The following is a 16,670-nucleotide window of genomic DNA, read 5'->3' as shown; positions in this document are numbered from 1 at the left end:
AGATGTAAGAGTCCTAAATGCACCACAGAACGGACAATTTGGCTCTCTAGTTTTGCAGCCACCTGGACACCGCCCTGAGCAGAAGTCCCTCTTCGAGCCATAGCGGTCATTAGTGGACCAAGTGAACCGGACGACAAAGGTTTGAAAACTGAAAACTCCCTGTGCAAATCTAGTAAGCGAACATTCCACCCATCCTGGCATCACAGCCTCATGTTTAAAAACACTTATGAGGGGCACCTGGGTGGCTCAGTGGGTTAAGCATCTGACTGCGGCTCAGGTCACGATCTCACACTCCGTGAGTTTGAGCCCCGCGTGGGGCTCTGTGCTGACAGCTCAGAGCCTGGAGCCTGCTTCCGATTCTGTGTCTCCCCCTCTCTCTGCCCCTCCCCTGCTCATGCTCTGTCTCTCTCTGTCTCAAAAATAAATTTTAAAAAAAAAATTAAAAAATTAAAAAATAAATAAATAAAAATAAAAACAAACACACTTATGAGAGGCGCCTGGGTGGCTCAGTGGGTTAAGCGTCCGACTTCGGCTCAGGTCGTGATCTCACGGTTGGTGAGTTCGAGCCCCACGTCGGGCTCTCTGCTGTCAGAGCAGAGTCCACGTCGGATCCTCTGTCCCCCTTTCTCTCTGCCTCTCCCTCTCTCACCTAGGGTTGGGGGCAGAAGGAGGACTGAGTGGGGTAGATAGCTAAAGGCAGGACGGCTTCTTTCTCGGGCGATGAACACGTTCCAATGTTAACTGTGCTAATGGTTGCACATATCTGTAAAGAGACTCATAATCGCTCGACTGTTCACTCTGGACGGGCGTGTGGACTGTGGGGTAAGTTAAACCACAATAAAGCTGTTATTTAAAAAAAAAGAAAAAGAAAAAAAACACTGCCTCAGGAAACTGAAGTGTTATCTATTCAACATTTATGCCCCTAAACCTCTCCTCAAATGCAGAATTCCAGTGTCCCACTCGCTGAGAGCTCACTCCTTCGAACAACTGTCGGCTCGCGGCATCTGGGAACTGCCGTTAAATATTTTTAGGCAACGGGGCGCCTGGGTGGCTCAGTCGGTTAAGCGGCCGACTTCGGCTCAGGTCATGATTTCGCAGTCCGTGAGTTCGAGCCCCGCGTCGGGCTCTGTGCTGACAGCTCAGAGCCTGGAGCCTGCTTCGGATTCTGTGTCTCCCTCTCTCTGACCCTCCCCTGTTCATGCTCTGTCTCAAAAATAAATAAACGTTAAAAAAAAAAATTTAAAAAAAAAATAAAATAAATAAATAAATAAATATTTTTAGGCATCATAGGATATTGTTGTTGTTGTTGTTGAAAGAGGTGCTGTACTTTAGCGATACATACGGAAATATTTATCAGTACAAGTTTGTCTTCTGTCAAGTTTAGGGTCTGCTTCAAAATCTTGGGGGTAGAGGGCACGGACGGACAGAATTATGAACCGTGAGGGCCACGGGTGGGAACTGACGTCGGGCAGTGGTCACACGGGGGTCTGCTGTGCCCGTCCCTCTTCTGTTGGTGTGTGATCCTCCCTTATCACTTCTGAAAATGTGTTGACTGAAATAAAACACCTGTCCGCTGCAGCTCAGTGCAATCTCACGCTCGGAGACCAACTTTCAAAGCTCAGCGTCCGCCTTCTGGGCACATCTCGCCCGCTGGCCATGTGAGCCGGAAGCCAGCACCCACGGAGCCACGGCCAGGCCCCACCACCCATGCACAGAGTCAAAGTCAAATCAGGAGGGGCCCGTTCACAGGGTTTCTGCCCGCCCACAAGCCGGCCCTTGCACTCCAGCGTCCGTAACCGGGAAATAAGCTAGACCCACCCAACGACACCTCGAATGTCAACAACAACAAACGACGGGCAAGGCTACCTGTCAGATCACTGCACCCCCTGACCTACCGCGCCCTGGCACGACCTGCACGACGCAGGGCACGCCCTCACCTCTCACCCAGGTGGGTGTGGGCAAAGCCTGCCTGCCTGCCCGCCCTGCCTCCCTCACCTCCCAGTCTCCCCCAGAGGAGGGCCAGAATAACTGAGGAGGACGCAGCTCCCAGCACTTCCCAAAGGCTGACCGCAACCGGAGGCTGGGGGAGAAGAGAGACCCCCCCACCCACCCCCAGGTGGAAGGAGGCGAGCCATTCATCAATTCAGGGACAATCAGGAATTAGGAGGACCCCACAGGAGGCCCGGTGAACTTGACTGTACTACACAGCAAGGTCATTTTCTGCCCCGAACGTTTTAAATCGGGAGATGCTGGAAACACGGACAAGTACAGAACACTACCTATGAGCCCCCTTCCTGGAATATTAGTTTTCTGCCATATCAACTTGACCCTGCCCGGTCTCCCACTCTCCGCTCCTGGGTCAGCCTCCCTGGAGCCCCCTCCTGGTGACTCCTGTCATTCTCTCAGCACAGCTGGGAACCCCAACACCCTGTAAGAGGAAGGGCCCTGGGCCAGCTGGCAGGCCGGGCCTGCGTCTGGATCCAGGCCACTTAACTGGACAGCTTTTCTCTGTAACCCTTCAACCTTCCAGGATAGCGGCGGTGAAGGGCCTCAGCACGAAGGGGGCCCCCGAGGGCCTTGTGAGCAGGCAGCACCACCCCCCCGCCGGTTCCTGGTGCTGTTGGGGGTTGGGGAGGGGGGCTCTGCTATGCCCCAGCTGAGAGACACAACTAAGCAGTCTGAGCGCTGGCCTCACTCACCATCCTCTTCCTTCCGGATAAGGTGACCGGGCACGTAGACTCTTATCTGCTACCGCCCCTCACCCCTGGCAGGATTCTGAGCTGGGGGGTCCCTGGTTCCTCTTCCAGCCCCTCTGCACCCCAGGAGTTAGCGCCGCACAGGGCCCTGCCTGGGGCTTTAACTGCTACCTCACCACCGTTTCCCCTCCTAGAAGCCCACCACTGCCTACCAGGCTCCGTGCCTCACCCCTGTGACGCGCACAAGCACCAGACCCTGCTAATTTGCAAAGCATGCTGTCCTCCCGCCACTATCCCATACCATGCCCGCCTGAGCACCTCTCTACCTGGGTGGAGAGAGGTGACCTCCCGGGGGACAGAGCTTACGGGCTTACACGGCATGACCCCTGGGATCCACCTGCTCGGCAGGACGGCACCTGCTCCCCGAGTTCTCAGCCAGCTAGAGAAGAGAATACGTGTACTGGCAGGAAAAGCAGGAAAGACCGGGGTGGGCGGAGGGGGGGGCGGGGGCAGGGAGATAGGCTGCAAAGAAAACACAGACATGAAAAGAGAGCTTAACTCCCCTTTCTGTCAGTCATTTGTTCTCTCAAATCATCACTGAGCAACTACCAGACGCCTTAGGACAAGAAATCTGGGGGCGCCTGGGTGGCCCAGTCGGTTAGGCGGCCGACTTCGGCTCAGGTCATGATCTCGCGGTCTGTGGGTTCAAGCCCCGCGTCGGGCTCTGCGCTGACAGCTCAGAGCCTGGAGCGTGTTTCAGATTCTGTGTCTCCCTCTCTCTCTTACCCTCCCCTGTTCATGCTGTCTCTCTCTGTCTCAAAAAAAAAAAAAGTTAATTAAAAAAATAATAAATAAAAAAAATATAAAACAGAACAAGAAATCTGAACAGGAAAGGGGTACCTGGGTGGCTTCGTTGGTAAAGCCTCCAACTCTTGATTTCGACTCAAGTCACGACCTCAAAGTTTAGGGGTTCAAGCCCCACATCGGGCTCTTCGCGGACAGTGTGGAGCCTGCTTGGGATGATTCCCTCTCTCTTTGCCCCCTCCCCGTTCTGTCTCAAAATAAATAAGTAAACTTCAAAAAAAGGTCTAAACAGGAGGGAACAGGGTGACAGGGGAATCACGTTCTGGGAACACAGACTGGCCGCCCCTGCCCCAGGTGGTGCGACCGAGTAGCGAGTAGCGGGGAGGCCCCTCGGGGAGTATTCTCGATGCCAGGCCACCTCTCGCTGTGCGCCTGCCAGACCAGCTCAGCAGTAAACTGGAAGTCAACAGCTTCAGGCAGCGAAATTTATCCAACGTGCTGAAGACACGTGTCTCCGCGGTCTGGGGTGCTGTGGGGCGCCACGGACCCGTTTATTTTCCCTGGCACCGCAGAAATCCTCCCTGGCTGCGCCAGGCGCGGAGGGCGCCCGCCCGGACCCCACGCGATGGTGAGCTTTGCACAAACCTCCTCGCCTGGGACACACCTGGGCGCCGCGCCCCCAGGCTGAGCGTCGCGCCCCCAGGCTGAGCGTGGGAACCACCTAACGGTGCTACTTTGGAAATCACGAAGGCCACCAGAGGGGAGAGGTGCTTCCAAGGACGATGCCAGAGACTTAAGCACCTTACGCTAATCCGCTCTCGGAAAAACACCAAGGTCCAGAGTAAGGCGCTCTGGTTGAGAGCGCCGACCTATTTATCCCAATTCTTATAAATTCCCATCACGGGCCTATTAGGTGGCTGCTCCCACAGCGTCCCAAGCTCACTCCCCCAGGCCCCTCCGCTTGGGCCAGCACCCCGGCCACCCCGACCGTGATGGGGGTGGGGGCGGGCCCTGCTAACCCCAACTCACAGCTGGGATGCCTTCTGCTCTGCTCCCATCTTCGGGCTCTGCACACCCAGCTTAAAGCTCCCCTCCTGCAAGGCTGCCTTTGAGTCCACATTCCCAGAGAACAACGTCCCACCGGTTCCATTTGGTGATTCTACCCGCACTGACTGGCTGATGACTCTCACTCGTGCGCCTTTCATTTAATCTCCCAACGGAAGCGGTGAACGTCTCCGGGACACGAGTCCTTGTTCAACTGTGAGTCCAGTGAGGACCACAGACAGTTCTCCCAACGCCAAGTGAAGAAGTTGGAGCGGGGGGAGGGGGGGATGATGTCGCAACAGCTCGTTCAATGTCGGTCAGATTATTTTAATTTCGCCAACTTTGCCCAATGCCACTCACTGATCTCTGGCCAATAAACTGGTCTGTACTCCCGTGTTTCACGTGTCCCTGCCTTTGTCTTCCTTCTCCTCAATAGATTCCTTTTCTCCATAACCGCAGAGGTCAGCGGCCCGCCAATCGTAACACTAGCCATCCCGAAGCCGGGTCCCCTTCCCCTCCAGAAGGCCGGCCACGGTGCCACCCCCAGCCCCAGAGGTCCTGGGACTGGCAGCCGCTGAGGAAAGGAGGTGAAAGGTCAGCCCAATGCCAAGTGCTTAGCTGGATTCCAAAACAGGGGTGGGGGGTGGGGGGGAAATTCAGACATGGAAATCGCCTCCGTAATAAACAAACCATCGCACCTGCCATGTGACATGGGACTTCCAACCAAAACATATAATTCTGTGCTGTCAGAGCTCTTCCAACAGAGCCTTGAACCCAGATAGGGAGGTAGGAAGGAAGGTAGGAAGGTAGGTAAGTAGGTAGCTAACTAGCTAAGACAGATAGGAGATGCAGACTCACGTTTGTGCTTTTAGCAACGAAAATACAAAATACTCCTTCTACAAACCTGTTTGGCTTATGCTGGACAATGTGATGCACATTTCACCCAAACTGCCCACTTAATTCCTGCCAGAGCCGGGGCGCCTGGGTGGCTCAGTCGGTTAAGCCTCCGACTTCGGCTCAGGTCATGATCTCTCGGTCCGTGGGTTCTAGCCCCACCTCTGTGCTGACAGCTCAGAGCCTGGCGCCTGCTTCGGATTCTGTGTCTCCCTCTTTCTCTGCCCCTCCCCTGTTCATGCTCTCTCTCTGTCTCAAAAATCAATAAACGTTAAAAAAAAATTTTTTTTAAATAAATAAAAAGGAAAAAAAAATAATTCCCGCCAGAACCCACGGAATGGCACAAATTTACCAGGGAGAAGACCAACGCTCGGGCGTTGAGGCACACATACCTGCCCAAGGTCACGGCCAGCAAAGAGCGGAGCTGGGGGATCAGACCCACGTCCAACCCCCCAACCCACATGCTTACCTGCCAGGTGAAGGAGACACTCCATTCAAAGTGCCACGCGAGATCGCTACAGCTACGACACAGATGCGAAAGTAGATCGCTCCGCTGTAGCCAGAATGATGTGACTGTAGCCAGAATGATGTGACTGCAGTCAGCAATGAAACCACAGCAACTACAAACACGACCAGTGCCAACTCTAAAATTGTTCTCAGGCACCCGTCTCCCCGCTACAGATGCACAATTTACTCGCACGCGGGAGCGGGCCCTGTCTCCTACGGCCCAGCACAGCATCAACAGCGGGCAGTGACTCTGGGGACACAGCCCGTTTCCCTCATCAGGGAGGAAGCTGGGGCCGGAGGACTCTCGGGCCACCACCCCTGGAAAAACGCTCGAGGGGAGACACTGCAGGCACCATCTACAGCATCGTCTTCGACGGAGGCCAGAGCGGCGCCGCGTATCCCTCTGGGGCCCAGCGACCAGTGTCCGGGACGGTTCTGCTTGGCCACACAAAGCTGGTTCTGCCTCCAGGATGGACACAACACGGGAAGCCATGTTCCTGCCAAGCAGGACTACAGAGACGGCACCCGGGCCGGCCTCAGTGCTGCCACCCACGGCACTTCAAGGAAGGTACCAGAAGGTTCCGGAAGGGTATCAGCCAGGGGAAATCCAGACCTGCATGTGGGGCAAGGTTCTTTTCTTTTCTTTTCTTTTTTCTTAGTAATCTCTACACCTAACGTGGGGCTCGAACTTACAACCCCGAGATCAAGCGTTGCGTGTTCCGCTGACTGAGCCCGCCAGGCGCCCCAAAAAGGTTCGTGAGGTTGCTCAGATTCCTTCTTGCTCCGTCAGTATTTCGTATTCCCGCTACTACGGTCACGATTAGGGCGAGGAGTTAGGCGCAGGCAAAAATTAGCAGTAACAGTACGGAAAAGAGAGCACCCGTCCACCCATGTGTGGGCGCATAGCTTTCTGCCCGTCGTGTGCCGTGTCATACTCACTTGCAGACATGACTCTCCGTGATTGTGCTCTTGTGTTTTCTTGATAAGTGCATATGCAGATAAATACAGATTATTTCCCTAACCTGATGGAGGCACCTTAGAAGCGAGAACGTGAGACGCAAAACTCACTTTGTGTTTCTGGGAGGGCTTCGTGTGCAAGAAACGGGCAGGAACGGTCACTAAGGAGGTGGGGTCTCTTGAATCCACCACTGGGCATTTAATATTTTCATTAATTAACTGGCCATACAGTTAACTTATCGCAGTCAAGTATATCGTAATACGCCATTCACGTTTATGGAGTAAATACGCCAAGACGAGGCAGGTTATAGAGGGAATTCTGAATCGTTACACCTTTAAGTCTCTGGGAAAACAACAGCTTCTGCCTAGTGACCTAGTGAGGTGTTGTAAAAAATAAACCAAATGTGGGGCGCCCGGGTGGCTCAGTCGGTTGAGCGGCCGACTTCGGCTCAGGTCACGATCTCGCGGTCCGTGAGTTCGAGCCCCGCGTCGGGCTCTGTGCCGACAGCTCAGAGCCTGGAGCCTGTTTCGGATTCTGTGTCTCCCTCTCTCTCTCTGACCCTCCCCCGTTCATGCTCTGTCTCTCTCCGTCTCAAAAAAATAAATAAACGTTAAAAAAAATTTTTTAAATAAAAAAATAAGTAAATAAACCAAACGCAAAAAGCGAAAAACAAAAAATAAAAGTAAACCAAAGGCAAATTACACCTAGTGTGGCCCCACTCCAGGAAGTAATGGCTAATCAGATGAACGCAGAGAAATGTGACCTGTGCAAAAGAACTGGGGAAAGGTCACTGGGGTTCACATTTTTGTAAAGAAAATACAGAATGTCTCGGCAGTTATCTGCGCCGTCCGTTCAGGTATTTTCTCCGGACGCACGCCCACGAGGACCTGCCCCCCAGCCACACCGTCAGCAAGCCGCTGACGAAGAAGCTTGCGTCCCCCCAGAAGAGACCCCCGGACCTCTCCTCATCCCACGCTGTTCCCACAAGTGTTCCCAAAACCACCGGCAGGGGGGCCTTCACCCACAGCATGCTCTTCACCCAGAAGTAACTGAACTTGGGAAACCACAAGTTCCAATTCAGGGACCGGGGAGCACCGTCATACCCGTAATCCCTGCCTGCGGCCACGGGATTATTTGCCAGAACCCGTGCCCACTTTACACCCTCAAGACTGGGGTCACACCCGGCCCCCTCCCGGACCCTCCCTGGTGACGAAGAACAACAGGTGTCGGAGGCACCACTTTACAGATGCGGAAACGGACACCCGGAAACACGCCCAGTGGGCACGGACGTGGGCCCTCTGCCTGCACTGCGGCCCGAGAAGCAGCAGCGTGCTGCAGGGAGAGAGCACAAGCTTCGGGGAACAAGGATCTGGATCCAAATCCCAGCTCTGACACTTACCGGGCCGTGTGTGCAGGTGGGGAAGAGAGAAGAGGCTCGAGCAGATGTCACAGCCTCATCACGAGACCCTCTGCCTGGCCTATAAAGTATGAGAATATCCAGCCGTCACATCAAGTGATGGGCCCAACACATCAGGCCGTCAAGGCAGGAACACACTGGAGCGTGCCGGGCTTCCAACCGGAGTCCCAGGCTCCAGGAACATGGGCTTCCGTGTGGACTTGCCGCCTCGCCTCCTTCTTGCCAGTAGACCCCCTCCCCTCACTCTATCCGCTCCCCCCACCCCGTGCTGGCATCGGATACCCCCCCTCCCAATCATCTGACTTTGACATTTAGCTTGCCACAGCACTGCTGCGCTCATTTCTAGTGTCCCTTGTTGTACCTGCCGCTGTACAACAGGGGGGGCTTGAGAAAGTAGAAAGAAACCTAAACTCTTCACCCTAAATCTTTTTTTTTTTTTTAATGTTTATTTTTTGAGAGATTGACAGAGTGTGAGCAGGAGAGGGGCAGAGAGAGAAAGGAAGACACAGAATCCGAAGCAGCTCCAGGCTCTGAGCTGTCGGCACAGGGCCCGACGCGGGGCTCGAACCCACGAACCGGGAGATCGCGACCTGAGCCGAAGTCGGAGCTCAACCAACTGAGCCACCCAGGCGCCCCACCCTAAATCTTCTTTAAGGGCAGTAGAGATGCTGACATGTAGGAAAATTAGTGATCAATGCATTATCTCATAAATGAGGAAGTCTTCCATAAAACGTAAAATTTGAGTTATAGCACACGACGATGTCTGAAAGCCATAGTCATTTTGTGTTTGCTTTTAATATAAACACGTATTGGGGCGCCTGGGTGGCTCAGTCGGTTAAGCGTCCGACTTTGGCTCTGGTCATGATCTCATGGTTCCTGAGTTTGAGCCCCGTGTCAGGCTCTGTGCTGACAGTTCGGAGCCTGGAGCTGCTTCGGATTCTGTGTCTCCCTCTCTCTCTGCCCCACCCCCACTCGGACTCTGTATCTCTCTCTCTCTCTCTCTAAAAATAAACATAAAAAAAAAAAAAAAAGCATCTGACTTCAGCTCAGGCAGTGCGGAGCCTGCTTGGGATTCTCTCCCTCTCTCCCCTTTTCTCTGTCCCCACCCCACCCTCTTTCTCAAATAAATAAACTTAAAAAAAAAGAAGTTTTAGGATGACACTCAGGTTCCTGGGATGGGTTGGTGAACCACCACATCGGGAGTATGGAGGAGTCCTTTCCTTTTAACCTAAAGAACCTGGTGTCCAACAATTAGCTGATGATTTCTAGAAGGCAGAGCAGTAGCCACCCTATCCCCCGGCCCTCCACAGTGGCAAACACCCTACGTACCCCCAAAGCGGCAGGACTCGTGCAGTTGGCAAAATTTCTTTCAATTATTAACTTCCAACAACATTCTTGGCAGAAAAACAACCCATGCAAAATTACAGGTGGACATTCTGGAGAACTGAGGCTCTGGATCACCTCACCACAAAGGTCAGCTGGCTTCAAGCCCAGGGTCTGCTGGGAACCCAACGTCCACCCAGTATTTGCACGGGGTAGAAGGTGAACTTCACAAAAGGCAACAGAATGTCATAAATCAACAAACATAAAGTACTCCTTACTTGTGTTAATTAACAGATTGAACAACAACACGCCCCGTACAGCCTACACTATTTCTACAGGCATCAGAGACTGTTAGGCTGGTGGCTTCTGGAGAGGGGCCCCGAGTGCCGAGGCCAATCCCGCGTTAACGTCCCCGTGTGCACCCCCTTCGTTTTGCACCGTGTCAAACAGAAAAATCCTCGCAGGCCAAGCTCGGGAGAGGCTCAAGCCATTCGAGGAAAACAGAGGCCTCATTAAAGCGGGCCACAGAGAATCTGAAACACACTCGAAACGTGCCAGTTTCATTTTATTCTAAATCCTCCGGGAATCGAAGTTCAGGCTGCCCCCCAGCAACCCAACTCTGGCCCGCCAGCGATGACCACGCGGAGTGACTCAACGTCCTCTCCCACAAAGGAAAAACTGCACCCGATCAAAGTGCAGAAGCAGCTCCGGGCCAGAGCGGGCGCGCGTTTCCGCCTCCCACCTTCCCCGCCGCCCTGGGAGCCCAGGCTGCGTCTCTAACTGCTCAGCTGGAACGCGTCCCGGAGGGCACCGCAGGCTACTGCGGCCGGCGCGCCCCGCCCCGCCCCCACGGCGCGCGTCACGTGACGGCTGCGAAAAGTAGGGGAAAGGTTACCACGAGCCCCGCCCCCGGCCTGGCGCGCCCGGGGCGCTCAGATCCTGTTCCACCCGCCCGGCTCGGGGAGACCTTCCGGAGCGAGCTGGCTCGCGTCGCCGGCGCTGCCACCCTCCTCCCCCGGCGACACGAAGCGCCTCTCCGCGGGAAGGCCGAGCCCCGCGTGGCCAGCCCTGGGGACAGCTGAGGGCTCAGGGCGCCCTATGCCACCCCACACCCAAACTGCAGCATCGCGTCCCGGCGCGCCCGAAGCGCGTCCGGAAGGGGCTTGCTGCGAAGCCCCGGGAGAAAGTAACAGTGTTTCTATGAATGGGCACGCGGGGCCAGGGTTGCATAAGCGCAGGCCCTGGCCCCAGACTCCCCGGGGGCCCACGCTTGCCCACTAGATTCCCACTGGCCTGGGGGCAGGCCAAGGGCGGCAGCAGCAGGGACGCCAGGTTTCTTCCCTTCGCCCCTGGCTTAGGCCACTTGCTTTCAGTGCAAACTCGAAAGGTTATTTCGGCCTGTGCACCGTGCCAGTTTCTGCCACTGTGATACAAAGTATGTGCGCTCCCTTTTCTCTGTTTGATTTCAACAGATGGGAGTTCAGTGTACAAGGTCGGGTCTAGAAATGTTTCACCGGAAGGAAGCCGGTCGTTTGTATGCGAAAAGGAGCCCCCGGGCGCACAGAGGCAGCACCACCCCAACCCGAGTGCTGCACACGGTTCACATCAGACACGATGGCCCCAGACGACTTACAACCAGACGCTGCCTCGCCTCTGCGATCAGCACGATCATCAGCATTATGTCCTCATATTTACGCCACACTCCCCGCGCGTCGCCCTACATACTTTGGAAAAGGCGGGGGGGGGGGGGGGGGATGCTCGCTGGCATAAATGAAAGACCAGTGAGTTCGGCCATTTTTTAATCGCTTGGTTTGGGGTTCAGAAGGAAACAAGCATGCTTGAATATCTGGAATGACCAGAAACCCGACGCCTATGCAAGAAAATGGTGTAACAAAATACTCGTTTCAAGAGAGTAAACGGATTTTGTCCGGTACCTTACAAAGTTACCGGTCTCCCACAAAAACCTGCCCTTAAGTATTTGAACTACACAAGGAGCACAGAGGAACCGAAAGCCTGTCCTGAGTCGGGAAAACGACGTCTGTTCCCTACTGAATCGGGTTGATTACTCCGGAGTTTTAACTCTTGGTGTTAAAAAAGTCAGGTCGGCTTGAACGAAAGCCAACCATCAATTTACATTATAAAGACGCTGACCCACGGCCTTCCCGAACAAAATGAAAGGAACTGGTCGTTGACTCGCCGAGGGGGCTGAGGTTTGGAGCTGCCTCCGTCCCGGCCCGGGACCCCGGGTAGCTCCGCCACCCCGACCGCGCTGTCCCGGCAGGAAGGGCCAGAGCTCCCAGGCCTGGTCACGTGACGCCCCTCCTCCACCCCCCCCGCCGGGCGGCTGCCGGGCTGGGAACCCGCCGCGACCTTGGGCAGACTCACGGCGCCCACCTGCCCCGCACCGGGGGATGGGGGGCGCTCGCAAGCGGGGACCCCGGCCGGGCGCCCCGATCTCGCTCACGACGGGTGCTCGGACCGCGCGGGGAGTCCCGCGTCAAGGGCGTGTCCCGACGGCTGCAATGCGGGGGCGGCCGCAGGAGGCTGGGTGGACTGCGCCCCACGGAGTCCCGAAGGCCGAGCGTCCCTCTAGCTCCCACTGCGACCCCTGGACGGCCCCCTAGGCCCAATCCACCCCCGAAGGGCGAAGGGATGCGGCGGGATCGAGAGGGGGCTGGCGGCGCCCAGCCAAGTCCAGAAGGCCGAGCACCCCTCCTGCAGCCTCACCGACCCTCGGACGGACCCCCAGACCCAATCCATTCCGAAGAGTGGGGTGGGATGAGAGGAAAGGGGCTCTAGCGGCCCCAGGCCGGAGGCATCCTGCCAAGTCCGGAGAACCAAGCATCCCTCCAGCTCCCACACTGTACCTCCCGGCGGGCCGATCGACCCTCGGGCGTACCCCCAGACCCAATCCACTCCTGGGAAGTGAGAGCGAGAAGGGCGAAGAAAGAGGCCAGTACCCCTGCTGGTCCCGAGCTTGGCGCATCCTGCCCAAGTCCGAAGGGCTGAGCATCCTTCCCGCTGCCGCACCGGACCGGCACAGGAGGCCCGCGCGCAGACACACCCCTAGGCGGACCCCAGACCCAATCCACCGCGGGAGGTGGGGAGTCCCCGACCCGCTCCCGTTTCAGGCTCCCCACGAACCCCGCCGTCCTGGCGGGGCGATGCCGGAGGTTCCCCTCGGCGCTGCGGCTCGGCAGGCGGCCCCCGCACCCCCCGCCCTCCGGAGTCCGGACCCTGGCGGTCCCCGCGCGCCCCACCCTGGCGCCGGCCGCAGGCCGCGAGCCCGCGCCCGCTCGCCCAGCCTCGGCCCAGCCTTACCGAGTCGGCAAACGGAGGCGCGGCGGCGGCGGCGGCGGCGGCGGCAGCGGCGAAGGCGGCGGCGGACTGAGCGAGCGGCGAGCGAGAGCCGGGGGCGGGAGGGCCGCGGGCGAGGCCGAGTGCACCCGACGCCGGCAGCCGCCGATTGGCTGCAGCTCGCGGGGCTTCGGTGCGGGCGGGGCTGAGACTCCCGGAGCTCGGCGGGTCGGGGGCGGGACCTGGACGGGGCGGGGCATCGGCGGGGCGCCTAGGGGGACGCGTCAGGTGAGGAAACCGAGGCTGCACCGAGGCCCGCCACCTGGGCCTCTGCCAGCCGGGGGCCCAGGGCGACATTCCTCACCCTGGAGACTCTGTTTTCTCATCCGAAAAATGGGCCAACTCATTTGGCCCAGGCCCATGAGAGCGTTTAGCGTGGTGCCCGGCTCATGCTAGCCCTTTACAGCCATTGCCCGTATAATCCTCAAAGCACCCCTATAAATAGCTGATCCCCGCCTGGGCTGCAGGAGGGATCACTACTTGCACGCGATCACACAGCTAAGAACGTGGGTGCGGCGTTGGGCCCGGGTCTGACTCCAGAGCCCACGTCCCCAGTCGGACCTTATCCCCAGCTGATGCGATCCCGAGGCAGAGCGGCTCGCGGAGCCAAAACGCTAATGCGAATTCCGGTGACCTTTCTGAGCCTCCTCCTTATCTAAGTGGGAGAAAAATACCTCCCACGGGGGCTTTGGTAAGTTTGGTAAATTATTCAGGCGCCTAAAGCACTGTTGGTCCCAGGAAAGACATGGCTGGAGGTGGGGTCAGAGTGACCGAGAGAACCCTGTGTGGGTCACTGAGCTCAGGAGAGGCGTCGAGAGTGCAGTCACCGGCCGATCCCAGGAGTCTAGGCCGCTGGCAACGGCAGCAGGGCGCTCAGGGAAGTGCGGGCAGAGCTTCCCTCCCTCCCCGCCCCGCCACCCCCACCCCTGCCCCTTCCCTATCTTCGCCTGAAATTTTCCCAGGCCCTAGCCGTGGGTCCCGGATACAGCAGGCGCTCCATACATGCACCCGTTTTAGGACAGAGACCCGGCTCTGCTTAAGGTCGATCACTTCTTTTATGAAAACCCCATGCTTGCCTCCATCTGGGTCTGTATTATTTGGTGGTTACCCCTGAACGGCTTAGAAGAGAAAACGAAAGTTCTCTCTTGTTCCCGCCCCCCATCCCTCTGCCACCACCACAGTCACCCGTTGGTGCCCGCTCTCCAGACTGCTTTCAATAAAGTCACGGGATCCGCTGTGTTTAACACTCTGGTTTTCATTTGGACAGAGCTCCCCGTGGAGACACAGAAATGCCCTTCTCTTCTGCGGTATTTAACCCGCCCCACGGGCACCTATGCCCCCTTTTCACCGTTGCAGGTACAAATTAGGCTGCGCCGACCGTCAGCGTGCCTCTGTTTTTTGTTTTTTTAATTTTTTTTTAACGTTTTATTTATTTTTGAGACAGAGAGAGACAGAGCATGAACGGGGGAGGGGCAGAGACAGAGGGAGACACAGAATCGGAAGCAGGCTCCAGGCTCTGAGCCGTCAGCCCAGAGCCCGATGCGGGGCTCGAACTCACGGACCGCGAGATCGTGACCTGAGCGGAAGTCAGATGCTTAACCGACTGAGCCACCCAGGCGCCCCATCAGCGTGCCTCTTTGAGCTCCGCTTTCTCTCTGCAGATGCCTAGAGGTGCAGCAACCGGGTCAAAGGACAGGCACCTGCGACATTTTGGTGACATTTGGGTGCCACTTGCTGAGCTGCCCTCAGAAAAGCTGACTAACGTCTACGTCCGCCCGTGCGTGGGAGAGGAGCCGCGGCTCCAGGAGATCGCCAGTGCTGTCATTACCAGTTCTGTGCATCTTTGCGAATCCTAAAGGAGAGGGTGTAGACAACTCTCCTTACTTTAATTTGCATTTCTTTGAAGTGGGAAGTGGGAGATTTCCGGCCACTGCAGGTTCCCGTCTGGACCGAGAGCGATCCCAGGCCCTCACCTCCCCCCACACACACCCCCACCCCCACTCGGGCCCCCAGCTCCAGATTTCCCTGCGCAAGAGGGCAGGTGAGCTGGGCCCGGGGCACACCTGCTCAATGCCCAGTTGCACTGCACCTGCCTGGGCCGCTCCATCGTTCTCTACTCTCCTATCTGGCACCTAGGCCTTCCTGGTTTGTGCCTCGGACTGTCACCCTCACCTCAAATGCCCTTCCCTCCTTTCCCTGGAATCCTAGCCAGCCCTCTGCAGGTCCCCGCCCAAGGTCACTTTCTTCCTCACCCCAGTGCTGTCGTGGACCCCCCCTGGGATTAGCCCCGAGCCCTGTGTGTTCCCAGGGCTCTGCGGCCTTGACAGGGCACCCCTCCCTGCAAGCCTCCTGGGTGCCACCTGGGCGGGGGGAAGCGGGTCAGGGCAAGGCAGGACAGGACCGAGGTCCTTGGGGCGCCGGGGCTCTTGGCCCCAATAATGAAATTCACACCACTACCAGTTCCGGCCAGAATGTGGAGGCCTCATTCCCCTCCAGTGCGCTCCCCGGGCTGGTGAGGCAACCACTGTTAATAAAGAGCCCAAGAACTAGGCCCCTGGGGAGCTCTAGGCCTGTCGGATCCTGTATTCCCTTTGGGCCAAAAATATCCCAGAGTTGGCCTCAGAAACTAAAGTAATCTTTCTCAAGCTCTGGTTTGTTTGTTTTTTGTTTTTTCAATTCTTTCCCAGGTCGAATGAAACCTTCTATAGCAGCTGCCTATTGTGGCTATAAGGAAACCTTTTTTAAAAAAATGTATGTAATGTTTTTATTATCACTGAGAAACCCCCCCCCCCTTTGTTTTACTCTAAAAATATCTTTTTATGGAAAAATTCAAGCATACAAAACTTAATGAGAACAGTATAATAAAGTCCTGGGTAACCAAAACTCAGGTTCAACAATTGTCAAGCGAGGGCCTGACTTGTCTATGCTCCTGCCCCTGCCTCTAGATTTCTTTAAAGCAAATCCAGAAATCTTACTGTTTTGCCCACAAGTTCTTGAGTACAGATCTCTAAAAGATAAAGGTCCTTTTTAAGAAACAGGCACCTACACACACACACACACACACACACACACACACACACACACACGAAATACCCACAGTACTGTTGTCCAACCTAAAAGAACAGAACAATTGAAATACAAAACTTGTAAGGCTCTCTTGGGCCGCTAAGAGCACAGCTGAGTCCCACTCTCCTGCCAGCAAGAAACGAGGCTGGTTCTGAACCAAAAGCGTGTGAGATTTTCTGGAACTCAGCTCTCACTTCCCACAGGAAAAAATTTTGTAATCTCAGAGTTCTGTGCTCCTCTCTTCTCTCCGGAGCGTCGAGCCCCCTCTGAACTTGAACCTTGAGCTGTTGTTGTAGGTGGTGAGCAAATAGCAACAGGTGCACGTCAGGTGGCAGTAATATTTGCTCCGGCCAGCATCACCTCCCCGGGGGGTTCCGGGAGGGCAAAATGAGGTAACACACAGGCAAGGAAATGAACAAAGGCAGCTCGACCACGTGCCAGTGAAAGCAACTCATCCCAACCACAGAAGTGGTTTCTTTTTTTTTTTTCTTTTTTTTTTTTTAACGTTTCTTTATTTTTGAGACAGGGAGAGACAGCATGAACGGGGGAGGGTCAGAGAGAGAGGGAGACACAGAATCCGAAACAGGCTCCACGCTCCGAGCTG

At 56.2% G+C, this 16,670-nt stretch overlaps 1 protein-coding gene across 3 annotated transcripts in view; it reads right to left on the bottom strand.

Annotated features, from left to right (window-relative positions):
• Positions 1-13,102, bottom strand: part of CPT1A (carnitine palmitoyltransferase 1A) — a 55,838-nt gene extending 42,736 nt beyond the window's left edge. For 2 of the 3 annotated variants that reach the window (XR_013550291.2, XM_078433776.2), the window contains exon 1: positions 12,965-13,102. The gene's annotated coding sequence lies outside the window, so the exon portion shown is untranslated. Of the gene's footprint in view, positions 1-8,302; positions 8,382-12,964 lie in introns of all 3 variants that reach the window. The other variant, XM_078433777.2, reaches the window with a different exon arrangement.
• Between the last annotated feature and the right edge of the window lie 3,568 nt (positions 13,103-16,670).

This window comes from Panthera onca, chromosome D1, assembly GCF_046562875.1.
Source record: "Panthera onca isolate mPanOnc1 chromosome D1, mPanOnc1 haplotype 2, whole genome shotgun sequence".
Lineage (NCBI taxonomy): Eukaryota > Metazoa > Chordata > Mammalia > Carnivora > Felidae > Panthera > Panthera onca.
Note: the sequence above shows the minus strand (reverse complement) of the source record. Positions and strands in the feature narration are given on the sequence as shown.